At 36.2% G+C, this 26,898-nt stretch overlaps 1 pseudogene; it reads right to left on the reverse strand.

Moving 5' to 3' along the window:
• Positions 1–22,193: 22,193 nt before the first annotated feature.
• Positions 22,194–24,457, reverse strand: LOC136066663 (cysteine protease RD19A-like; annotated as a pseudogene).
• Between the last annotated feature and the right edge of the window lie 2,441 nt (positions 24,458–26,898).

Raw genomic sequence — 26,898 nt, forward strand, 5'->3', positions numbered from 1 at the left:
CTTAGTAAATGATACCAAGTTGCCTACGTACCCAGAAAGGGATCAAGTCATTACGTAGTTCAAAAGATTTTTTTTTTTTTTTTTTGTTGTTGTTGTTGTTTTTTTTTTTTTTTTTTTTTTTTTTTTTTGCAAAAAGGGGGCTCAGTGTGTAATAGTGGGTATCACACTAATCGAACCCGAGACCTCTCAAGGGCGATTGGGCATCCAACCACTACGCCACACTAGCAATTGGTGACATAGAGTGGGATTAATTTCTCTTTATTGGTTGCTTTCAAAGGTAATGGGAAGACATCATGTACCCTTGCAGCATTACAGTGGGCAGTTTAAGCTCTTCCGAGGAGCAATCCTCATGTTCAAGCGTAGAAGTGTTTAAGGAACTTCCCATTGATGGGGCCGATCCTTGCATCATCATTGTTGATCAACTTGTAGCTTGGTTGGTGTTTGCCCCCTGCTTGAGAGTTGGAAGTACATCACAAGCAACGGTCACATGGTTTGACCCGACAACTTCATTGAAGTCTAGATCAATCTTGTTTTCTTTGGCAAGCTTCATGATTTGTTCTTTGAAGACGAAGCATTTTTGGATTGGGTGGCCAATGAGCGATGATATTTGCATAGTTAGGGTCATCAATTTTCCCTATGTCTTGTGGTCGCCTGCATTCTGGCAATTCAATAGCTTCAATTGCAATAATTGTTCTAAGATGTTTGGCACATCTTCATCGGGAACGGATATGCTTTTTGCTCACGTTCCTTAAAAGTCAAGCGACGCACTTCGTTCTTTTGCCATCCTTCAAGCTGTTTTTCATTTGCCTTGCTCCTCTTCTTGGAACCTTGACTTCGATAGTTTAACAACCATTGAGTCTTTGAGGTGACTTTTGCATTCCTATCATTCCTCTTTACTCCCTTTTGCTTTCCTCAGGTATGGAAGGATTTGTACTTCCATGGCTAGCAATACTCAACTCCATGTCTGCGCACGAGTTGCTAACTCTTCAAATGTTCGAGGTTTTATCCCTTGAAGGATGTAAAGAAGTCCCCAATGCATGCCTTGGATCACATCTCTATAGCAGAAATTTCAGAAAGTCTATCCTTGCAATCTAGACTAAAGAACGCCATCGATTGATATAATCGACCACCGGCTCATTTCCCATTGCTTGGATTAGTAAGCTCCACATGCTCACTGTCGACGCGTGCTATAGAATCGGTCAAGAAATTCTCTTTCGAGTTGTTCCAACTTCGATTGACTCGGGTTCTAAGTCTTATACCAATCAAAGGCATTTCCTTTGAGCGAACGGACAAATTGCTTTACAAGGAGGCTGCCTTGAGTCCCTGCGTTCTCACAAGTTTCTACAAAGTGAGCAATGTGTTGCTAGGATTTCCATGGCCATCAAACTGCAAGAACTTGGGGGGTTGATACCCATTTGGCATCCTCATGTTGTCGATGCGCTTTGTGTAGGTTTTTGAATATGTGAGAGAACTTGTAGAAGAACCTCCATATTGTGCTCGGATGGTATTTGTTATCATGTCTTGTAATTGTTGGACTGATAACGAAGCAACCGAAGTAGATTGTTCTCGTCGGGGAGTGTTTTCAATTTCTCTCCCTTCGTCATCCTTTGCAGATGCGAATTTATGACCATGGCTTGATTCACCAAGATCTTGTACTTCGAGTTTATTCATTAAAGTTGCAATTCTGGAGGTCCTTATCTTCAAGTGCTTTTGTGAGAAGGACGACCCTTTGTTCCATTTCAACCATCTTTTCTTCCATTGTAGAGGTGTTAGTCATCATGACTGACACAACTTCCAAGATGATGGAGAAGGAAGTGAATTGAAGTGAGCACATGAAATCTCATTTTTTGGGTTCCCTTTGATGGGAGAAAGATCGTGTGACCAACTTCTTGTGAAGGAAGAAGGGGATTTGCCCCCATACTTGAGGTGTTCCAAGGTGGAGATGTCCTTGTTGATGACCTTGTTTCTTGTAAGAGGGTCTAAGGAGATGATTGTCTGGACCTTGGCTTCCTTGGTTGATTGAATTGAAGTTGATTATTTGCTTTGGGTTGGCTACAATTGATTGCACCAATGTAGTTGTTGGTGGTAGCCGTACCAAGTTTAGTTGAAGTAGCCGTTGAAGCTTGGATGTTCTTGCTAGAGGCCATTGAAGTTGGTAGCAAGATGATGATGATTTCTTTCTTTGAAGGAGAATGAGATGAGAGGCAGAGATGTCCCACTGGGCGTGCCAGAATATGTGGACGACTAAATTTCTCGGTTCGAAATAAGTCAAACAAGTAAAATAGTGTCACAAATTGAATTTGTATTGATGAATGTGTGGTACAATTCTCTGTAATTACAAAAGAGTATCCTCTGATTCGATCTCCTTGAAAGATTTGTTAATTGGATTTGTGGTAATGTGATTTTCACTTGAACACAAAGTATCCTTCAATTTGGTTGAAGGATGGATCGAAGATTGTGAAAACGGAATTACAATAATCTCTGGCTATGAGCTTGTTAGAAATCCTTTGTTCTTCACGTTCTTCGTGTTCTTCGTGTGTTCTTCGTGTTCTTGATGTGTTCTTCGTCTTCGAAGGTTTGTGGTGGAAGTTCTTTGGGGCTTTAGAGGCTTGAATCCGTAGAGCTTCATGATTTGTGGTTTGTGAGGTTTCTGGAGGCTTTTGAGCTTGATTCCAGTGAACTTTGAGATTTAGGAATATGATTTGGATGATTCCTCTTCGAATGTTCTTTGTATTCGAAGGTTTGTGGTGGAAGTTCTTCGGGGCTTTAGAGGCTTGAATCCGAGAGCTTCACTGATTTGTGTTTGTTGGTGTTTCGGACACTTTAGGCTTGATTCCGCAAACTTTTGGATCTAGGCGGATGATTTGGATGATTTCTCTTCGAATGTTCTTCGTATTCGAAGTTGAAGTTCTTGAAGTTCTTGGAGGCTTTAGAGCTTGGTTCCGGCAGAGCTTCTGAACTTCTGAATCTTCTCTGATGCTGCTTGTGCTTCAGATGGCTCTTGGTCTCCTCCTAATGGCTTAGGAAGGCTTCTATTTATAGGAGTTTTGGGGGTAGGTAAGCGACACGTGGCGGAGTCTGATTGGTGACACGTGGCAGAGCTTGATTGGTCCGCTTAGTCATCGCCTGCACGTGCGAGGNATTATATATTTTTTTTTTTTTGTAATTTATATGATTAATTGATCACTTGATTAGTTGATTGTTGTATTGACCATTAATAATTTTTTTTTAATTTATTAAATTATTTTTTAAATGTGCACTTCACATTGATCAGGCGCGCACTTGTGCTTTTCTCCTAGGCTCCAGGAGGCTTTTGCACTTAAGTGCACTCAACGCTTTTAACAACACTGTGATAGGGACACGCTCTTAGTAGTGCACTAAGCGGATGTCGGAGTTGCACGTGATGCAGTGGGTAGCAGTTTTGTTAAAATCATGCTTAAGCTTAAAGCTTAGAACCCCAAGGCTCCAGCGCTTTTTGCATCAAAAGTTAAGCTCATTCAAAGAAGCACACTTTAGGTGAACTTTTTCAAAAAGTTCAAAGCGCACTTTTTGGAGCTTTTTTATATTTTTCAAAAAAAAAAAAAAAAAAAGAATTAAAGCTATAAGATCTTGACATTATTGATATAAACCATTGATTTTGTATATTTTTAGTGTAAATTACTTAAAAAAAAAAAAAAATTGACTATAACTTGTCCTAAAACCCAACCCACAACCTCCTAGATCTTCTCTATTTTTTTTTTCTCCTTGAAACAGTAACCCACCTAGCTCCTTGGTACCAATTACCATGTTGAAATGTCCTCATATTCTTAGCTCATTCATGAAAAAAAAAAAAAATATGATATATAATATATGTGGTAATTGTTTTGTTACTTTAGCGGTTGATTTTGAACATAGCAAACTAATTCTTCCAGAGTTATAGTCATTAAGTGATTAAATTATTAACTAATATTACTAATTAGTCATAGGGCATTATAGATATAGAAGATTTAAGAAAGGATATTACATGGAAGTACTGATATCTAGCTTATCCAAAAATTAAAATGACTAGAATTGCAATTTTTGTGTTAAAATTGCAAAAGCTGATTGTGTCATCGCTTACACGTGCGAGGCTGATTATGTCATTGCTTACACGTGCGATGATGTGTGATTGGTTCTTGTATGACACTTGGCGAATTTCTGTTGGCTTCTGAATAATGATAGCAAAACCTAGCAGCAATATGTGGCGCTTTGTAATTGGCTGTATTTTGTGGACTTGGTAGTGTGACGTGTCAGCTTGTGATAGGTCGGGAATTTTCCCTGTCTACACACCCATTGCACTATGGTCGATTAGGATCAAGAGACCACTCTTTGCTATGGGGACCTCTAATTTTTGAGCAGAGGAGGTCCGGCAAAGTGGCAGGTGGCTCCTTAATTAAAGGGATCAGTTTTCATCTCCATAGGTTAATCTTTACTCTTTACTCTTTAGATTTTTCCATTTTTATTTTTTAAATTTGTGGCACATTGGATGGTATTTATACAAATTTGATTAAACTTCATCCAAATTGATGCCATTGGTGCCTCACATATCAAAACTCACCAGCTTGTGTCCCAGTTTTACTGAATGCAACTTTGTTTTCAAAGAAACAATCAGGCCTTCCAACTCATACACTATGTAGACATATGCCGCACACTCCTTAAGAAACCGTGTTACAGAAATTGAAGATTTTCTTTGGGAACATCATTTTTATATGTAGACACTCGTACACATACTTATCATAATTGCATAACATATGGACATAATTGTCATGATTTACTTATCAAAAATAATTGTCATGATTTCATAACATATGGATGTGCACTTGTGTACATTCTTGTAGAAATTTGGTAGCCTTTTTCTCTTGGACTGCTATTCTAGGGAAGATCTTATCTACTATAAATCTTCGGAAGAGGGGTATGGTGATCTTGGATTGGTGCTGCAAGTGCAAAAAATGTGGGGAGATCATGGATCACCTGCTCATTCATTGTCCTATAGCTTTGCAGCTGTGGACTATGGTGTTCTGTTTATTTGGCCTCCACTGGGTATGCCAATGACACTCATTGATATGTTTTCAGCTTGGCAGGGATCTTTCGGCAAGCATAGAAATATTGCTTTTTGGAAGGCTGTGCCAAATTGCATTCTTTGGTGTCTTTGGCAAGAATGAAATACTAGAAGTTTTAAGGGATGTGAACGGTATATCCTAGGAATTAAGACCTTCTTAAGAGTCTTTCGAGGAGTTGAAAAAGATAGCCATGTTGGAATGTACTTGATCGCAACCGCTTGAAAATAATCAAGCTTGTAGAGGTTACGATCCAAGTCAAGGCGAGCGTTCATAGTCAAGCATGTCGACTAGTTCCAAATGACTTTTCACATCTAACTATTCACGTGCCCACCATCAAATGTAAAAGCCATGCATTCTTAACTTCTAGTTATTAGGTGTGGCTTTGGATTAGTAAATTTGGAAGCCATGTGTCCGTGTGCTAAGGCTTTGGGCTATGTGTTCAATGCTCCTAGGTTATCACATGCATCATTGGTGATAAGGGTAGTGGCAGCGCTAGGATTTTTTGTTAGGAGGGTTAGTAAAAAAATACATCTTAAATAAAATATGAATTTTATAGTCTAAATAGTTTTCTTATTACAAATTTGTCTATAATATATACTAGTAATAGAATAAAAAATAAACTATATGTTCATTTGACACATTTTTTTAATATAATGAATATGTTAATTGTTGTTGTTAAGTGGATTTTAATTATTACTGCTTAAAATACTTTTATTTATTAGTTTATGATGATTATATATTTACATTGTTCTATCAATGTAAGATTTATATTATAGATACTTATACCCTACATATTTGCAAAAATATACAATATTGTACAGATTTGTTTAGAAACAAAATAAATATTACAATGATAGTTCAATGTAAATTATGAATTTTCCATTAATTTATTTCAAATTTATTAGATCTAAATGGACTTTATAAAACAATCTTAGATGAAAAAAAAAATTTTGCTTTGTTGTTGGGCTTACTATTTCTCCTAAATTTTATATAAAATTGGATTGTCGTTAGATGTTATTTGTGTTTAAAATGATCAAAATATTGTTAAGATGATCATAATTAAACTTATTTCAAGTGGGTTTTAAAAAAATTTAAAATCAAGGTGTTCAAATTTTAATTTAGAGGGTCAAATAAAAAAAATAAAATATTATATAAACTTATTTCAAGTGGGTTTTAAAAAAATTTAAAATCAAGGTGTTCAAATTTTAATTTAGAGGGTCAAATAAAAAAAATAAAATATTATATATATATATATATTATATATATATATATATATAATAAAATAATTGCTAGCTCAGGGGTTCATCTGAGCCCCCTAAATTATACATTGCGCTGCTCATAAAGGCCACAGCAGTGGAACAACGTAGAAGCAAATGAACAAGAAATCCGGTGCTTGTCTGTAGAGTGTCCACCTTGGGTGAATGCAGATCAACACAAGCTGACTGCTTTTGGAGCTTCAAGGACAGCACAACTCCTCCTTTTAACTTTGCAAATACAAAGAATCAACATGGAAACACGCGGCTTCAGTACGTACGTCACAGGTTGGAGAGGATTACCGACAGTTGCGAGGCGAAGATGAGTACGCAGACGGAGCTTACACGCCAGATAGTCGCAAGATGAAGGCAGTGAGATGGATTCGAGGACGAGACTCACACACCGATAGCCGCAAAACAAAGGAAGTGAGAAGGATACACAAATGAAGCTTACGCACCCGTTGTTCAGAAACAGTGAAAGGACTGCTGATGCTCGAATCCTTTGGATGCTAAGACGAGAAGATCGTAACACAAAGACTCGTTCTGGACGGACATTGACGCAATGGAGAATTAAAGCGACGTTGATTATGCCACCGCCATGAGAAGACCATTCGTGGTTAAAAACGAAGATGCACGAGCATTGCACTGTTGATGAGACTACGATGATAATCACAAGGACTTTGGTGGGATCCCAAAGCACCGGTGGAGTAGATATGGCAACACCAAATGTCGCATGTCGCCGGGAGCAGATAGAATTCTCTAGATAAGATGAGACAGCAGAGTAATCTTGATGCTCTAGCCCACAAGAAGTTGAGATGAGAAGAGTACAAAACGACGAAGCTTACACGCCGGGGGTTGTCGCAAGATGATGTCAGTGGCTACGCTGATAGTCAAGACGAAAGCAAAGAGGCTGTCTACGCAGATAGTCATAAGACGAAAGCAGTGCGATATCTACGTTGCTGAGGCTTACATGCCGGTAGTTGCAAGACGAAAGCAGCTTCCTATAGTTCAGAGAGTACCGCATGCTCAAATTGGTTGGACGCTAAAAAAGAAGAGCTGGACACCGCGACTTGCTTGGGACCCTAGCGCTGAAGCGGAGATGTCACTACGGTAGAGCTAACAAGAAATGATAATTGGTGTTTTGAGTCCGTGCTGCAGCTATCTATGTGCTCCAGCACCAACAGCTACGAGGTGGAGATGATGATGGATGAGGGAACAAAGCTACGCACCTGTAGTTCAGAGATGGCAAGAGGACCACCGATTCTCGAATCCATTGGATACTAAGACGAAGAGCTGAACACCGTGACTCGTTCTGGACTTTAGTGCTGATGTATGGAAGAGAAGCGATCCATGCTAAGATGAGAAGATCAATTGGAGGTTGCACCGCTGCGGGAACTTCTCTATCCCTGTAAAAAGAAAAAGGAAACCTGTATTAGAGAACAACTAGGGGCTAAAGATAAGAAACCCTAGACTAGAGTGAAAGGGGGAGTGCCTACTGTGTCCAATTTACAGAGGGAAATATCAGTCAATACCTATAAGGTAGGTAGCAAGTAAAGGAAAGCAAAATTTGATTACAATCAATCAGGGTGTAAAAGGAAAGGTTGGGAGGGTGAGAAATTAAATCACTGGATCAGCTAAGTAAACAAATCACCGATTAATAGGAAAATAAATTTTCGGAGTCTTATACCAAAGGGAAGTAAGCATTGGATTGCTCATCAAGGTTTTGAGAATCAAATTTATCTCAGTAGTATCTGAAGGTCAACTTTGCGTGGTCAAGCCAAGCAGGAGGGTTAATTTTGATCATTGAGGTTGTACCCCAAGGAAGCAGATGAGACGAGCAAGCCACGGCTATGTATGAAAAAAGAAAAATGAAAAAAGAGAGTCCCACACACGCAGGCCCAAAGCTTGATGGTCTAAATTTGTAAGAAAGGAACAACGTAAGCTATATTGTCATTTAGGACAAACCTATCTTGCAAACAAATCAAAGCTCACTTATAAATTTTTTTTTTTTAAAAAAAAACATAAGGTTTGTGCTTAAAAAAAAAAAAAAAAAATCTTAAAACCAAAACAAATTTGCATTATGTACACTGAAAAACCTCAAAAGGAAAAAAAAAAAAAAAATGAAATGAACAAAGTTACATGTACAATAAACTATAAGTTCATTTGAAATATTAATAAAATTATTAATTATTGTTGTTTAGTTGTTTCATAAATTTGTTTGTCTTTTATAAACTATAATTTGTTGTATTGTTGTTTTATTAATTATTAAATTATTAATTGTTGTTTAGCCTAACATAATTTAATTTGTTTGTTTTTTTATAATGTATTAGTTAATTAAATTATTAATTATTCATGTTTAGTTGCTTTATTAATTTTTTTTTTTACTAACTATTAATAGTCTAGAACACACTTCACTGTACATTAGCACACACTAGCACACACCTCATGTGTGCACACACCCCTGCCTCTGCATGCCTTTACTTCCTCAATTCAAATATCCCACCCCTACCCCACACCACACGGCCCCATGGCCCCATTTACCTCCCACTCAACAGATAAGATTCACACAAGAGGAGCAAATCCAATAAATTCACAAATCACTATACACTAAAAGACAAACTCACCAACACCAACTGACCAACACAGTGACACACCAACGGATAAAATCACCCCTATGTGCTTGATGATGAGGTTTCAGGTGGAGGCGTGCATTGTCGTTGGTGAGCCTCATCAGATGAGGTTTTTTTTTGGATTTTAGTTCAACATTTGTTTGGCATAAAAATTTTGAGAGTGTTCCTGATATTGCTTGAGGGTGTTCCTATTTTATTTTTTTAAGGGTAAACAAATAAAAATTTAATTTATTATATATAAATTTTTTTTTCCAAGTCAGGGTATTCCCAGGAACACCCTGGACTCTGAGTGGCACTGCCACTGTGCATCACAATCATACATGAAGCCGAATCTTGAAGTGGGGGCATTTGTAGATATCAAAATTTTATGATGTATTCACAACCATCTGATTGTTCATGATCAAATATTTGTGATCAAATTAATCTCCAATTGATGATGTGGACGATCAGCAAATGAAATCAAGCCACATGACAACATCAAATGAAGAAATCCATGTGGCAACGTCAGAAGAAAAGACCAAATTAAATTCATAATTAACTTTCAATAAATGCTGAGTGAAAATTCTAAATCAAATACTATTGAATTGCCTATAAATAGAGACTTTTCATATGAAAAAGGGGAGATGGAAACTTAGAGAGAAAAATCCTATTGACACTCTGCCAAAATAAAGAGTCATCTCTAAGTTCAAAAGTGCACCCTTGCTCCCTCAAAATCAAGGCTCATTTCCACTTCTTCAAATCAAAATAGGGATTTTTCTTCAATTTAGTTTGAGATCAAGCCAATGGCCATCAACTTCAAATCAAAACTCAAATACATCCAATCACACATCCAACTTGGAGACATCAAAGTACTATTCAATATCAAGATTTATAGCCCTTTAGATTGTAAAGTTTCTTGGAGGTTGAATTAGAAGAGTTTTATTATATTTTTTCATTATAAAGAGTCATCTAGAGGATTATACTCACATATATACAAATCAATATAAATTGATAATTTGTTACACTATTTCATGACCGTGTGATTTATCATTACGAATTTTGTGTGTACACTTACTGTGAATGATCTTACACAGCTAGTGTAGCTTTGTATCATATTATTTCTTAATTAATTTTCATATTTTCTATATTATTTTCACTTATCATTTTTTTTTCTCCCTCACATCGACACTCTCTCTCCCTTTTTACTTCTCATTCTCTCTTGCTACCCATCCTTTCTTTGTCTCCTTCAGCTTCTTTTGCCGGTCAATCTTCTCCATTACAGCAGTTAGATTGTCCTTCGATTAGGTACTTAGTTTGATTTTTTTTGGCAGTGCTAACTAGGCTAGATCTTTGATAAGCAGTTTGGTTTTTGCTTTTGGGTTTGTGTATCTACGGGGTGGCACTGATCTTCTTCTCAAGGTGTTGTCCTCCTCAACTTTGTGTCCCTACTAGGCAGCATTGATAGATTTGTACAACTCTGAGTCTAATTTTTAATTTCAGTAACCCCACTTTTGATTGATTATTATTTTGTTAGCAAAACAAATGGGGTTGATATTGGAGATTGTAAAGAATTGGACATGGTTGGGCCTGATTATCAAATGCACATTGTTGATTTTTTTTTTTTTTTTTTTTGAGAAATAAACACACACACAAGGAAAAGGGAAATGGGTTTTAACATAAAGACACACCAAATTAAACTTCACTCAAAAGGCATGGTAATGCACATTGTTGATTTGGTTGTTCTAGTTGGATTTATTTGCTGACGTAATTTAATTTGCTAATATTGTTTGGTGGAGGGGAAGGGAGAATATGGGAGAGAGAGACAAAAAAAAAAAAAAAAAAAAGACATTAAAATATACTATAATAAAAACATGATATTTTAATAAAATATAGTTTAGAATACATAACCTGAGGTTGGTTCTTTGGAAAAGTGGTTTATGTAAGGGAAAATACTCAAAAAAAGAAAAAGAAAAATTTGTTCTTATATTAAAATAAACAACAATTTTTACACACGTTGATTTGAATAAAAGTAAAAATGTGAACTTAGAAGCTCAATCCAAATAGGCACTTAAATAGTCAAAATTATGATGAGTTCATTCAAAGCGACTGATTCATTATAATTGAAGCAAAAATTATAGCATAAAAATTTAGTTATAGAATAACGAAGGAGTAAATAGAAAAAGAAAGTTAAAAAAGAGTGTTTTTTTTTTCTTTAATCAGAGAAGAGGAATTGGAAATCACGTGAAGGGAGAAAGTATTAAATAGAATTTTTATTTTTTAAAACAACTGTGGATCATTATCAATTAGAAGCAAACAGGTGCCAACTTAATTTAATACTAGGAAAGAAAAGCTTAATGAAATATTTGCGTGTTTCTTGCGCGCAGAATCTTACAGATAAGATAGAGATCTACTGTGATAAGAAGCTCAAGGCCTTATTTGTTGGTAAAAGAATAAAGTTAGATATTTCAAGCGCTTTTTTTGTATAAAACTTATTATGATCCAACTTTATTATTATACTAGTATTATGCCAGTGTGATGCATGGTTTTATCAAAATTCATATGTAAACTATAAAATAGATAAAAAAATAAATGATTATTTTACTTTTAAGATATATAATGAATGCATATTGTGTAAGACTAATGTATTATAAAAGGCACATATATATAATAATAATAATAATAATAATTGAATGGAAGATGGTAGATAGCTTGTAACTAATATGAAAGGAGATACCTAAAATTTAAGGCTCAAGTAATATTTAAATGGAAAAACCTTAAATTTGGTAATTAAAAACTATCCAAAAAATGATTGAAAGCATATTTAAGTGGAAACATTAATTCAATAATTAAGAAAAATTTAAATTAATAAACATTTAAGAATTTGAAGTAGAGAGACTTACATGAAAATTTAATTTATGTCCTTGAAGCATGGGAGAAGACACCAAAACTTGAGTGATTTTCACCCTACCAAAAAATTATAATAAGCAAAGAGGATGTGTATATATATATAGATATAGATATAAACTTCAAGCTTTTTTTTTTTTTTTTGGTTGAGAAAAACTAAGAGTTAAGACATTGGTAATAAGTTTTCATCCACAATTGAAAATATAGCATTGAGATATGATGAGAATTGAGAAGTTATACCTTTCAATGGTAGGTCATTTTTGGCCTCTGAACAATAATCTCTATTATTTGATCTCAACCTCTCTATGTAATTATTAACAAAACAAAATAAGTAGAACAAAAAAAAAAAAGCTTTAACTACGAAGAGATACAATATGCTAAGCAATAGAGAATAAAACTTAAACTACAAAGAGAATAGTAGACCGTTAAGACAAATGTAGTAGCTTCCTAGTTGACAATATGGGCAACACAATCTATTATATCTTTTAATTAAGCTCTAAAACAATCCAAGTGTTGTGAATACTGTGCAAGAATGTGTGCTGAAAACTCCAATCTATCAAACTTGTTACAACCATCTTTCCATCTTCACTGATGTGCCCCATTTGTGATATGTTTTCTAGGACCTCACAGTGCATATATAAAAAAGTTGATAATAACAATTAAAATTTGTGTCTATCTAAAACATTGTCAAAGCATTAGGGTAAACTTTTAGAATTGATTTAATAGGTGGAATTAAAATTTTTTTTCCTTGTAATGAGCACCACATAAAGAAAATAAATCTAAAGCTTCTAACCACAAAATTAAACTTTAATTTTATGCATGCTTGCATGGGATCCATATAAAGAGTATAAAAGAAGTGTCAAAGGGAAAAAAATCAACAATATATGCACAAACTTCAAAATATTAGGCAGAGTACAAAAGGTTTTGAAAAAACTGCAACAAAATATATATAATAGATGACTGAAGCTAAGTAAGTTCATGTGCCACCTGATTGTTTTCTAGGATTGAAACCATGGCAAGCCATGAAAGATGTTCTGTATCATGTGTCCAAGAGGCCCAATTTATTCGTTGGTTTGACCGCTTGAAAAAGCAATGTGCTCCTTGCTCTTGGGCGAAATAGATTTCTACTTCTAGTGCAAAAGCCTCCGTTCGTTTTCTAAATAGAAATAGATAACTTGGTTTTCTAGTTTCAGAATAATTCTAGCAATAGAAGAGTTCTAGATATATTTGGAGATATTTATGATTTTAACCTTTCAGATTGATTAGCCTTCATTGAATTGTTCTTGGAGATAAATATGATTTTAGCATTTCAGATTGATAAGCCTCCATCAAATAATTCTTTATGATCTAATCTAAAGTTGTTGATAAACTTGGAGATGGAAAGGAGAGTAAAAATTATTGATAATTCATAAAAATTAAAATTTTTATCTAAAATTTTCTCTTCTTTTATAATATATATGTGCTGGGGGATGAGAAAATATGAGAAAGTAATAAAAAATATGTTTTCCATATAATTTTAAGACCTGCGCACAAATCGGCCAAAGCCTTTGGTTTTCCTCTTCACCCAAGAGGTTCACTTGCAACCTCAACTGGAATGGATACAGCTAACAGTTCTAGCCACATGGAATCATCACCATCTGACTGTACTCCTCCAATTACCTTCGTCATCGTCCCCATCACACTCATCTTCCCATAGGATCAAAGCTTTAGTACCCTCCCTCCGTCCCTTTACTACTTCTGACTTAGCACACACCACTCTCCATTCAACCCACGTTCTACACGCATAAATATGTCCAAACTCAACTGCCTCTTGATTCCATTACTTTCTATTCCATTTATAACTAACGAAATCTTCGCCCCAATTTGAGCTCTCTGGTTCTGTAGTCTTTTCTTATATGAACACAAACAAAACCTCTCCAACCAAAGCCCAACCTACCTTCCAAAATCACTATGGATCCTTTGCACCGTCATTAATGAGTTCAGAGATTATAAAGAATGAACCTTGGGCATTAGAACCCAATTGAACAACATTGAAGACCTTTTGTCTACCTCTTGAAACGATCTTGCAAATTGAACAACAATCTCTTTGCACTCTCCTTCCCCGTAGCTACAGAACGTAGGAAGTATTGGCCTCCTTTGAAAATATGTAATAAGTAAAATGTACCCCCTTCCTCCACCAAAAACTCAAAAGTTTTGGGTTCAACAAAGCAAAACATGGAACCTCCCATTGCAAAAAAGAAGTAAAAAAAAAACTAACCGTAGTACGATGAGAAGAACTAGAAATCTGACTAATTTGAGGTAGCTAGGCCGCTTTTTGGTGACTAATCCAAGGTAGCCAAGCCTCTAATAAAATCCCAGGTACATAGCTTGTATAAGTGGTTCTATAGCTATATAAGTTAACTTTCAAATGGACACCAGCTCTAAGAGCATTAGCAGTGGAGAATGCTAATGTCATATGTAAGCGAAATTTGACATTTTAGCCTCAAAACACTCTGTATCAGGGAATGCTAAACCCAAGTATTACAAATTTTTTTACAATACTGCTACAGGTAGAATTGCACTGTAGCACAATTCTAAACTAAATATTAATTTTTTATTTATCGGTTATCTCTCCTTCAGTCCTCTCTCCCTCTCATTCCCACTCTGTCTCTCCGTCTCCCACTCCATGCAAAGTCCCTCCTTCTCTCATCTCACACATCTCTTTCTCGTTTAAGGCATGCACTGAAGCTGGGTTGGGTTCATGGTTTGATCTGGGCATAGTGGTAGGTTAGGATCGGTTGATGGTGGGTTTGGATCGACGTGGATCTGCGGGCTGGGTGTGTTGAGATGGCTTCAATGGGTTTGAAAAAGGTTTGAATCGGAGGGGATGGATTGCTGGAAATGGCTCTGATTGGTTTGACAGAGGTTTGAATCAGAGAGGGTGGGTTGCTGTGTTTGACTGTGGGTTGCTCTGTCGTGCTTGGTCGGCGAGGTCTTGGTTCTGCATATTGGTCGGCGAGGTCTTGGTTCTGCATTTTGGTCGGCGTGGGTCACGGAGTGGGTTTTTTATTTATTTTATTTATTTTTTATTTTTAATATGGGTTTTTGTTTCGGTGGGATTTTGGTGGGCAATGGGCAGTGGTGGCGTGGTGGGCATGGTGGAGGTGAGGTGGTGGTGACTAGGCAGTGGAGGCGCGGTGATAGAGGTTGAGGGAAGGTGGAGGAGAAAATTGGAAAAAAAATAAAAAAGAAAAAAAAATATTTTATTGTGTAGATATATTATTTTAATGAGTAGAATAGAAAAATAAAAGTTTGGAATGTAGGAGATATTGTAAAATGGCATGGTATAATGCTAAAATGACTTTTTGGAATGGTAAAATAGAGTAGAATTAGAATTCCCCAATGCTAATGCTCAATGAACTCATATTAATCCTAAGCATGACTAGTTTTAGGCTCAGATAAATAACATGGCTTCTAAATGGTAATAACGGTTCCATCATTCATCATTGCTCACAGATTTTTGTTGTGGGGATTAGTTGATGCTATGCAAAAGACAAGATTGAAGATGTGTGAGGTATGCTGCTGCAATTTTAAAGCAATTTGAATGCATAATTTTCGAGTTTTAAAATTCTGATGCAAGCAATGAGAAGGTTTAGAAGATCCATAAGACAACATACGGTTTAACTCCATTGATAATTACCTCGTCCCAAAAGCATAAAATGCCCTTAACGCATAGGCCCAAACTCTCCCGTGATAAGTGAGGCCCAACATGTGAGATTTTTTTACTTTTTAAATGAGAGGTAGAGTGGTTACAAGGTTCAAACTCAAAACTACTTGTAGGAAAATATGGAGAAAAAGAAAAATGTGACCATAACTAGAACCTATTGAAGCAAATTTACATAACATAGGTCCATGTTTATCACTAACTAGACAATAAGTAATTGACAGCTTGTTTTACTACTTCCTTGTAAAGTTAAGCTTACCATAAACATATCAAATTAAATTTTTTTAGTCCAATGGCATCCAACTATAGTCAAAATAAATAAGCAAAGAGGGTGAACACCTTCAGAACACAAAACTCACACTTTGAAATACCTTGAATCCCACGAGGTAGAGATATGGAATACACCAGAAACAAATGGAAAATAAAAGATTTGTTATTGATGAAAGATTTCTCAATTTTAATTAACAACCAATTCAAAGACTCCAAAAGACATAATTTTCCAGAAAATAATAATAATAATAATAACAATAATACTAGGCAAATCCTAATCAATATCCTACCATATAGCTAGGGACTCAGGTTTGAATAAATACTTCTAGAGACCCTCCAAATCAAGGAAATAATACCATAAATTAGAAATTTCTGAAAATTATAAAAATTCATAAATACATATGTTCGAATAACATGTAGGTCCAAATTGAGTACGGTGTCCTCTTTCTAAAGACCAAAATACCCAACAAATCCAAGTTCTCTCTTTGCTCATTCAAACTTTGTCTTTGCAGGGAGGCTTTGATTTTGCTTCAGTTTCAATCTTTACTATAAGGTAGAAGCCTAGATTGCTCAGTCTTCTCTCCTTCAATTTTGGCAATCCTCTTTTCTTCATCAGCATTTCTTGTTAAGAAAAAATCAAGTACATGACTAAATAAAGAAAATACACATTATAATCAAAAGCTACCTGGTCTAAGCAGATCAAATTTATAATCTAACAAATGAAGCCACCCAAAAATTGAACTTTAACACTTATTAATCCCAAAATAGCATATAAATCAAGATTCAACCCACTAACCTTTCTCAAGATTGTAATTCTCGGCTTGGTACTTATAAATTTCGCGCTCAGTCGTAATTCTGTCATCCTCAATCCAAAAGTAACTTTTCTTCCACTGAAAAACAATTACATTTTATTTGTCAAAATTAAAAGTGTTTCTATCAAGGGAGTCAATACCGTACCGGAGACTGTACCGGTTTGCCCAGCGGTACGGTATATTTCGGATACCGGTCAATACCGGTGTACCGTTTCGGGTTTACCGCTATTTTTTATATTTTTAAATAAATAAATAAATAAATAAATAAATATATTTATATATATATATATATGTATGTGTGTGTGTATATATTATAATAAATATAAAAGTTTACCATAAAGTATTTCCTCAATTCAAAACTAATTATTCATAATTTTAGACTTTAGTATCAATTAAAAGAAAAAAAAACACACACACACACACAATATAAAAAATAGAAAGTTTAAAAGTTACCATTGCATACTAAGAAAACAAATAATACTAATAAGTTACTGCAAATAAGTTATCATTCTACCCTAACAAAAATTCAAAAATTACAAAACTTAAAATAAAAAAAAAAAAAAACTTTTTTTCTGTAGGTACCGGCCGGTATTGCCCGAAATTGGCCGGTATGGCCGGTACATGGCCGGTACGGCCGGTATTTAAACCGGTACGAAACGTTAATGTTTCGATACCGGTATGCAACCGGTACGGTACGTACCGGCCGGTACGGCCGGTACCGGTACGGTATCGACTTCCTTGGTTTCTATACATAAATAAGAAAACACTTCAAAAATTAAAAATTAAAAAAGAAAAAAGAAAAAAAGAAAAAGAAAAAAAAAAAAGAGACGTTTATTGTTAAAGAGAACCATACCCTCTCGAGATCTGTCGTCAGTTTTTCCAAACTGTTAAGGAAACAAAATTTAATAATTAAAAATCTTTATTAAAGAAAAAAAGTAAAGAAAAGAGAAATTAAAGATGTTATTTTTATGTAGTAACCTATCGAGCTCCCTACGAAGGGAGTCGGCTTCGAACTGTAGCGACTGTATTTCTAAGGGCAAGAATTTCGCTTTGCTCTGAGCACAACACCAGTAATTTGTTTTATCAAATAATAAAACTATTTCAAAATTTTGAAATAAAAACAGAAAAGAAATCCATACCAGTTTAAGGTAGTCTGCCGGCACATCAACAAGTTTCGATCTTTTGCAACAAATTCCAATAATTCTATAATATGTTTTCGGCAACCAGAAAAACAAAAACAAAATCGAAATTAACATATAGCTAGCACCCAAAATAAAATTAAAGGCTTTTTGATATTCATCCATAAAACAAAGAATGAAATTTTACCCTTTTTCTGAAATTCTTAAACACGTTATAAAAATTTGGTTCCAGAAAAATAAAACAACATAAAAAAGAAAATCACCTGTAAATCCCACAATGAATATCTTCCCTTACAACCATATACAGCGTGAACAACCAGAAGGTCCAGAGCAACGACATGAATGTCGTCATGAAGGAACGCAGCAACTCTTCAAGGTTTTTTATTTTATTTTATTTTTTTTATTAAGACACCAGTACTTTGGACTTATAGAGCAGCCGTGTTATAATAGGTGTGTGTATATAGTATACGAGTCCAAACCGACTAGGAGTAGTACTGTACGGATTCATATTCCGCGCGGAATTGCACGGTGTGCAAGACCTAAAATCTCAGCCCTAGATTTAATCTAATGGCTTAAATATTTGACACCTCGCCAAATAATAAAAAGACTATTTTGCCCTTAAAAAAGTTCTCCCGCCCACTGTTTCAGTTTCAGCCCTATAACTTTTCATAAACTCAAAATTTTTCTCTCTCTCTCTCTCTCTCTCTCTCTCTCTCTCCTGCGTAGCTGCCTCTCCTTCAACCCATTCTCTGCCTTTCCTTCAATCCATTGTCACAGCAGCCCGGTACCAGTCCACACAAGGCCAAATGCCTCACCATCGCCGATGATGCTTGCCGGTGTGGCATTCTCCTCGTCTCACTCTCTCTCTCTCATCTGGATTTCTCTGTTTTCTCCTTCTATCTAGCCCAGCCGTGGCCGAGCTTCTGCTTCCACTCACACCTATCGCCGTTGGCCGCGGGTCCAGCTCTCTTATTCTTTATTTTCTTTCTCTTTTATTTTTTATTTTTTTCAATTTTTATTTGCCTTTTAGACAAGACCGAAACCCCTTTGACACTCATTTTGTTTCATTTTTTTATTAGTTTGATGAATAACATTTTGTTTCAGTTTTGATTAGCTTGATGAATGGGTTTTCTTGTTTGGATTTCTGGAATTAGCAATAACTGTTATTGTTGGCATTTTGAAAGCTGGTTTCTGGGTGGGCATTGGAGATGTTTGTTGAAATGCTTCATAGAGTTTTAGTTTATCTCTCTGTATTCTGTTTTTGGATTTTTATGCTAAAATTGTGATGCTATGCGTATGGAAATTGGATTTTTTTTTTTTTATTAGCTTGATTAATGGGTTTGCTTGTTGAGTGTAAAGCTTGATGGTTTTGCTTGAGTTTGAAAATTGGGGCTTTGCAATATGGTCGAATCTGTTGGGATTGAATGAAAATGGGTTTTCTTGTAATTGTTATGTGTATACCCATTGGCTTTGGCATTTTGGAAATGTTGATACTAAATCTATGAATTTTTCTTCTGATCCTGATTTCTTTGCCTAAGAGTATCCATTTCTTATTCTTTAGTTTCTTTCACTGAAACAGAGCTATGCTCTAATGAGTTTGTGTTGAAGAATATTTTTTTTCCACCTGAGGTTGCACACTTGAGCTTATGAATAATGCAATGGTTTTAACTCTCTCCCTTTCCTTTTTCTTGTTTTGTATTAAAATAAAATTTCGAAGAATCCTTAGCTGCTGTGCTTAATCTCTATTTGTTGTTGACGGATTTCCAATAATAATTTGATTTTTAAGATGCTCCAAATTGGGAGATATTCTACATTTTCTTATGCTTATTGTTATTATTTGTTTGGTAGATATTTGTCAATGATTGGTTGAAAAAAATTAATGATATGTTTCATAAACCTTCACTAATGTTAAATGTTATCATTGAGAAAGTGTTTTATATTTTATGTTTGAATGTTAGGAGTGTGTAGATGTATGTGTGTGTGGGGTGCTGATGGGGAGTGCGTGTGTTGCTGCATGGTGAGGTGCTACAGGGTGTGCGTGGGCTGTTGATGTGGGGTACGTCTGCTGTTGATGGGGCATGCGTGTGCAGCTGATGAGGTGCACATGTGCTAGTGCAGCCTAAGTGTATAATATGTCCGTGCTTTAGATAATGTTGTATTTGATTAGCTGGCATTGTATACTTGTATTTTAGTATAGATATACTTATAATACTTGTATTGGTGATATGTTTACATCAACCTTGTGTGGCATTGGAGTTAGTTGATATAGTTAGTTAGTTGGAGGGAATGGGCTAGCAAGGTGGTTACAATTGAGCAAGGTCACAATGCTTAAGATTTTTGAAGCATGCAAGACTCTCTTTTTGGTTATTATGTGGGAATTAGGTAATATGATGGTGGAAAAAAATTGTCTAGGTATCGTGTTATTATGGCCTTGTAATTGAAGAATATAATTTAATACAATTTAGTTTATTTTTTGGATCAAGCTTCTTTTTTTTTCTTTTTTTTCTTTTTTTTTTTCTAGCTTACTTCCATCTTGGATCCATTGATTTTAAAATATGCTAAGCATCTTTGAGTAACTTCTAGTTAGACATTAATTGTATATACGAGTGATTAATATTTCTAAATGCAATGGCATGTACTAAACTATTGTTCATTTTTTGAATGCAAGTGATTAAGGTTGCTAATGTATAGTCTAGTTTTCAACTTTTCGTAAGGTTGCTAATAGTGGGTTAGCTATGTCATATGGCTTTTGTTGAAGAGAAAAGATCCTTATGAAAATTATATAAATTTGGCTATTGATAATGAACTATGTTATGCATCAAAAGACTGACCTTTTGTGGAAACATGCGAGTTTTTGAACCTTAAGGCTGCGTTTGTTTTGGGTGAAATTCATTTCTGGAAATGGTTTTCGAAATTTTCGGGTGTTTGGTTGCGCTGGAAAATGCAATTTTCCGGAAATCATTTTCAGTTGACTCACGGTCAAGGGTGAAAATGATTTCCGGACTCATTTTCACTTCAAATGAGTTCCGGAAAATGGAGAGAAAGAGAGAGCATGAAGACAGAGAGAGGGAAAGAGAGAAAGAGAGCACCGCCGTCGCCGAAGAACCGCGCCTCGCACCGCACTGCCTTCGCACCGCGCCTTGACGAAGAACCGCTCCTCGCACTGCGCCTCGCACCGCGCCGCCTTCGCACCGCGCCTCGCCGATGAACCGCTCCTCGCACCGCACCGCCTTCGCACCGCACCTCGCCGTGAACCCAGCGCTCGATCTCGATCTCGATCTCGATCCCCGAAGAACCCAGCGTGCGCCTCACCGTCGATCATCGATCGTCGTCGCCGCGCCTCTTCCTCTTCCTCGATCTCTCAGCTCTTTTTTTTTTTTTTTTAAGTTTGATTGCTGTTGTTGTTGTTGTTTTTTTTTTTTTTTTTTTTTTTTTTTTTTTTTTTTTTTTTTTTTTTTTTTTTTTTTTTTTATGAACTGATTATTGTTGTTGTTATTGTTGTTGTTGCGTTTGCCGGAATTTGTTGTTGTTGTTGTTGTGGCCGGAATTTGCTGCCGGAATTTGTTGTAGGAAAATAGCATTTTCCTAATTGAACCAAACACATGAAAATATTTTCCACACCAATTTTCATAATACAACTAAACACTTAAAAATATTTTCCTTTTCCGGAAAATAGCATTTCCGAAAAATATGTATTTTTCGAAAAATATTTTACGCGAAACAAATACAACCTAAGTCAAAATTTCAATTGTTTATTGAAACTTTGATGACACATGAAATTAATAAAATAACAATGCAAAGACATTAGAAGTGTCTATTTGGGGTGCATTTGATATTCTCAATAAACTGGATTGATCCTATTTGTATTGCTTTTCTCTGCTAGAAGTCTAAGTTACATACTTATAAATGGTGTCATTGTAGAAATAGGAGCCATAATGGTAGAAAACATTGTAAGTCTTGTCATTTTGTAAAATCTCAATAATGAGGATGTGCATGCAATGGAAACCAATCCACTTTGAAAATTATGAGAACACAATGAGCTTATCAAAATTCTTAAGTGTAACATGGTGCAGTGGTTTCTTTCCATCAGATATTAAAAAATGCTTATATAAAAGGCACAACCAGAGTGCATAAAAGCTAATAATTTCTTCTCAAAGACAAGCTAATAATTATGGTTCTCATACCATTTAGTAATAACAAAAGGAAAAAACCATTTATGCTTGTAGTAGGGCCACCAGATTCACTTGTTATAAACAACAAAAATTCATTGAAATTTTTATCCACAACCAAATGAACAAAACCCAAAACAAAAAGGCTTTATAGCTTAGCTAAATTAGCTTCACAATATAAATATGTGATTTTAGTGTTTCAAGAAAGCCAAAATAGCTACATCTCGATTATGATCCCAACTAAAATAGATATGAGTCATGAACAAAACCCCACCCTGCATACGTTACGACCCCTACAGATCTTGTAATATCCATTCTCTCCCAATTTTCTCCCCAAGAGTTCTTTAAGATCCAGAATGGCTTTTCCTTGAACCGGATAGGAGCATAACTAGCAAAACCATACCCCACTAGAAGCACCCCGTGATCCAATTGCTTCCCACAGATGTATGGACATGAAACTTTTCCAATGTAACTCTGCATGAATACTGCATTGATGCCAACTGCACAATACAGAGCAAGAGTCATTATTTATTTCCCATCCATCAATGATTTACTCTATCATTCTTAACCCCATTGTTCAAATAAAACTGGTAGATTAACAATGAAAACAATTTACACAGCCTATCATAATTTCAACATCAGTGCACACGACCAAAGAAGAAAACAAATAAAATGGAAATGAAAACAATTTACTATGTTTTGAAGAAGGTTAATTGGTAATTACTTGCAAGAGGGCCATTCTTCACCAAATTTGCGGCAATTTGTTCTTCGTCAATTGAAACAACACTGAAGTTAGAAACAGAAGCAACAATTTTGCCCTTGTCAAATTTGCAAGTGCCACGATCAGTCCCAGTGTAGGGATAATCCTTCTCTTTCTCAAGTCCACCAGACTTGAGGGTGTACTCAAAGGCAGAAGTCATCAGCCCACCATTATAGCCTGAGTTGCATGCACCATATTCCTCGGAATCACACTGCAAAAAAATTACAGGGGTGATCTAAGACAAGGCCATGCTGATAATAAGATCATCTGAAGAAATCAATGTGACACAAGAAAGATGCTTACAAATAGTCATATTTTGGTTTTTCTCTCATGCTAGCTAGGTTGTCAAACTTAAGAATAGTTATGGATATACAAGATCATGGGTTAAGTTTTTTAGTCTTTACAAGGCATGCTAGTCATCTGTGACACGATGAACTACATGCCCAAACCTTAATTTTTGTTTTGTTTGTTTTCCAGGTTTGATGACTTCCATTTCTGTGCTGTTTGTAGAGGTTGCCTTACTCTGTTATGAGATTAACTGTTTGTATGCTTTTTGATTGCTAGATGAAATTGGAGCAAGAACCGCATCCTTTAGAGATCGCATGATATCTTCATTAAAAATTAGAAGCATTTTCAAATATAAAAAGAACAAGAATTGAGTCTAAAGCACATTTACCATCAACAATGAGTGACAATTTGAAACTTGGCTTATATATATTATACATACATCAAGTAGCAATTTTTATGGGAAACTTAAAACTTTAGATTAAATATGGTTTGTTTGGTTATAGAACCAATTCAAACAACTTATCTATTAAAAATAAAAAAGAACCAACTCAGAGCATCTCCAGCAAATTCATCAAATTTGTGTATTGTTTGGAGAATAAATAGTAACTTTTACCTTTATTTACCTACTTTTTCAAATATACTTTCCAATAGATTCTCTATCTCATTTTCTATCTCATTCTTCATTCATTATTTTTTTTTTAACAACTACACATTTTTCAACATTTTTTTATTCAACACCTAATTATTATAATAGAAAAAAATATTTGAAGAATGAACAATAGCCCATCAGATTTGATGAGCTACTGTTCATGAGCCAAAAAAATTTTAGAGTTTAGAGAATCCATTGGAATGGCTTTTTTTGGTCTCATTCTCTATAATAGAGAATATTTTGCTTTTACATACACCATTGGAGATGCTCAGACATACTCTTAAAATCTCACTCCTCATTAACATCATGATAGAGAGAACCCAAATATTATGACCAAATTACTCTATTTTATTGCAATTTATAACTTTAACTGACCACACAACAAATTGCAAACCAAAGAAGAAGAAAAAAAATTCAACATTTAGCCCCTGAACATATGGAGCGTTCTTGCGGTTCATATGTGAATAAAAAGACCTTCTTGTCATTTTCACTCTCCTTCTTTCTTTTCCTTCACGGGCTTTTTTAAACTATGGACTCCTTCTCATATATATATATATATATATATATTTCTTTTCCTGTCGTGAATAGTAGTGACTTTTCGAATTTCCCAAAATGGTAGTTGCTTTAAACCATAACCGCCGCTTCATTAATTTCATTTTTTTCTCGATGGCTGACCAGTCGCCTTCCTTCATACGGCATTAATAACCCAGGTATTGAAGAAGAGAGTCAATTTCCAATACAGACATAAACTTCTTCTTTTCCAAAATATCCTATCTGTTTCCCTTCCTCCACCATTTTCTTCTTTTCGAACACCCATTCCCATTTTACTCCGATCAAGCCCTCACGCTATGGCAGCCTCTTCCTGCCGTAAAGGGAAAGGGGTCGTTTCCGATCCTCCTGTCGGACAAGAGATAGGAGAAGAGGCTATGCACTCCAATTCGGACCACTCTGATGAGGAAGAGGCATGGCGTGACCCAGATAGTGAGTGCGCTCCTCTGATTGATCCTTGGTATAATATCAGTCCTCACTTCCCCAAGATTCCTGGTGACTATGTGTCGCCGCCGTAGGGCCACGTGTGGCTTGCTCTTTGTCGGCGAAACCCCTATTTTTCTTGGGCCCCGATGTCTTCCTCTATCTCTGATCTAGTCATTCGTCAAGGCGTCACGCTCCCTGTGCCTATCCATTTCAAATTTGGGTTAGGTACTACTTCGGGTTGGAAGGAGTGGGTTGATAGCAAGTTATTTGATACAAGCTTCATGGGTTTGCTTCAACGGGCTGGTGTTCTGAAAGCCGTCATCTTATCCTGGAGTCTATCTAATTTCCAAGACCTCTACAACCTTCCCATTTGGTTCACGATGGTGTGCCACTACCCACACGTTCTTATTTTCCTGTGGCAAACTCACCGTTACTCTTGAGGAGTGGCTAATCAGTTACTTTTACCAGTTCTCGGTGATGTTGATCCTGCCACCATAGAAATTTCTCTAGAAGAAGAGGCCATTGAAGTTGAGTTGAAGAAAAGGATGGTCGGAAATGCTAAGTTGTCTTACTAGCTTAGTTCTTCTTCCAGATTTTCTGTTGTTGCCTGCTGTGCGGCTTTCGTTGCTTTTTGGCTTTGCAAGTTTGTCTTTGAGTCCCATCCCCATTATGCCATAAAGCCTTTGTATTTTCGTTTGGCCATAAAAATATCTGCCAGAGTGAGTCTGCCACTGGCCTCCATGTTCTTGGGGCATCTGTATGTTCAACTGAATATCCTGCGGATTGACGAGAGTCAGGCTAGCTCCTGCCACATAGTCACTTCCTCTGTACATAGCACCATCCTACAGCAGTTGTTATTCGAGCGTTGTGCCCAATACTTGGCGAAGTGTAGGCCCGTTCGATTTGCTAAAGAGAAGTACCAATCCTGCCCGCAGGTAATTACTAATTTCTGTGGCAAATTTGAGTCTGATTTTCCTTTGGCTTTCTGTTGGTCAGGTTTGAAGCCTATCGATTATTCCGTTGTTGAGTCCTTTGATGAAGGTATTGGTTTTTCCTAGAGAGTTTATAGATATTTGGGTACTGGTTACACATGCATAGATTCTGTTATGGGTTCGTTTGCTGATACTGTTGGAACTACTACTCCGTTAGCTGGTTTTGATGAGACGGATATCACCTATTTAGCGGCGACCAACGCCAGATGGTTGCCCTATTTGGCCGATGAAGGTGTTAGGTTTGTCCATTATCCTGCCAACCGGTTAAGGAGGCAATTTAGGCTAGATCAGGATAATCCTATTGACCTTTCCTTCCTCGCAGAGTCTCCTACTTCAGTTAGACCTTTTTTCCGACACACTGCTTTTGATTTTGGAGACAGCGTTTCAGTGCAGTCACAGTTCCTGGCTCACTGAGAGAGAGCCTTTACACCCTTGCTATGCACGGATACTGGCAGGCTGTAATGACCTTGTTTGAGCAAGAGTTGGCTAGTAGTCGCGGTTTCTCTCTTATACCTCCTGAGGGACTTAGCATGGTTGTCTCTCCCAATTCTCGGTTGCTCCTTCCTTCCAAGTCTGTGTTGGCATATGCTAGGAAACAGAGCCGGTCTGCCATCTTTGAATGGGATGAGGAGAAGAAAGGATGGTATTGGCACATAGGTGATTACCCCCCAGGTTGGGAAAACAAGGTTAAAGTGATAAGTATTCCAGCGCTAGCCAAGAAAGTTCCTGCCAAACTTAAATCTGCCAGCAAGCCCAAGTCTGCCACTCCTCAGCCTCCTATAGGTGCTACTTCTGCCAACAGAACATGAGGCAGTAAGAGGAAGACAACTCCCCATCCTACGCCTGCCGTTCAGCGAGAGTACATCACTTTAAAAACTTTTTTCTTTGCTTTGTCTTTCAGATACACATATATACTTCTTCTTTTTTTGACTTTTCCTGAATTCTGACATGTTTACTGACTTCTTTCTTTGACTCTGTCTCTTATCCCCTTTTCCTTTGTAGTCTAAGCACAAGGAAGATACGTCAGTCACCCATCCCATTATGCTTGAGGAACTTGAATCGGAGGTACATTTACTCTTTCTCCCTCTCTCTTTTTCTTCCTTTTTATATATTCACATGTGCTCAGTTTGCTACATGCTTTTGGTTACCTCATTCGCCCAAAAGTTACTTTGATCTTCATACCTCCTTCTTTTGTCTTTTAGGATGAGTCTAAGCCTCTTTCTATATATCGCCCTTCTATCAAGGAGCTTTTTACCCCTATAGGCACACCTATTGAGGGCCTCTTTGGTGGGGTTGA

This window comes from Quercus suber, unplaced genomic scaffold (assembly GCF_002906115.3).
Source record: "Quercus suber isolate HL8 unplaced genomic scaffold, Cork oak 2.0 scaffold_42, whole genome shotgun sequence".
Classification (NCBI taxonomy): Eukaryota; Viridiplantae; Streptophyta; class Magnoliopsida; order Fagales; family Fagaceae; genus Quercus; species Quercus suber.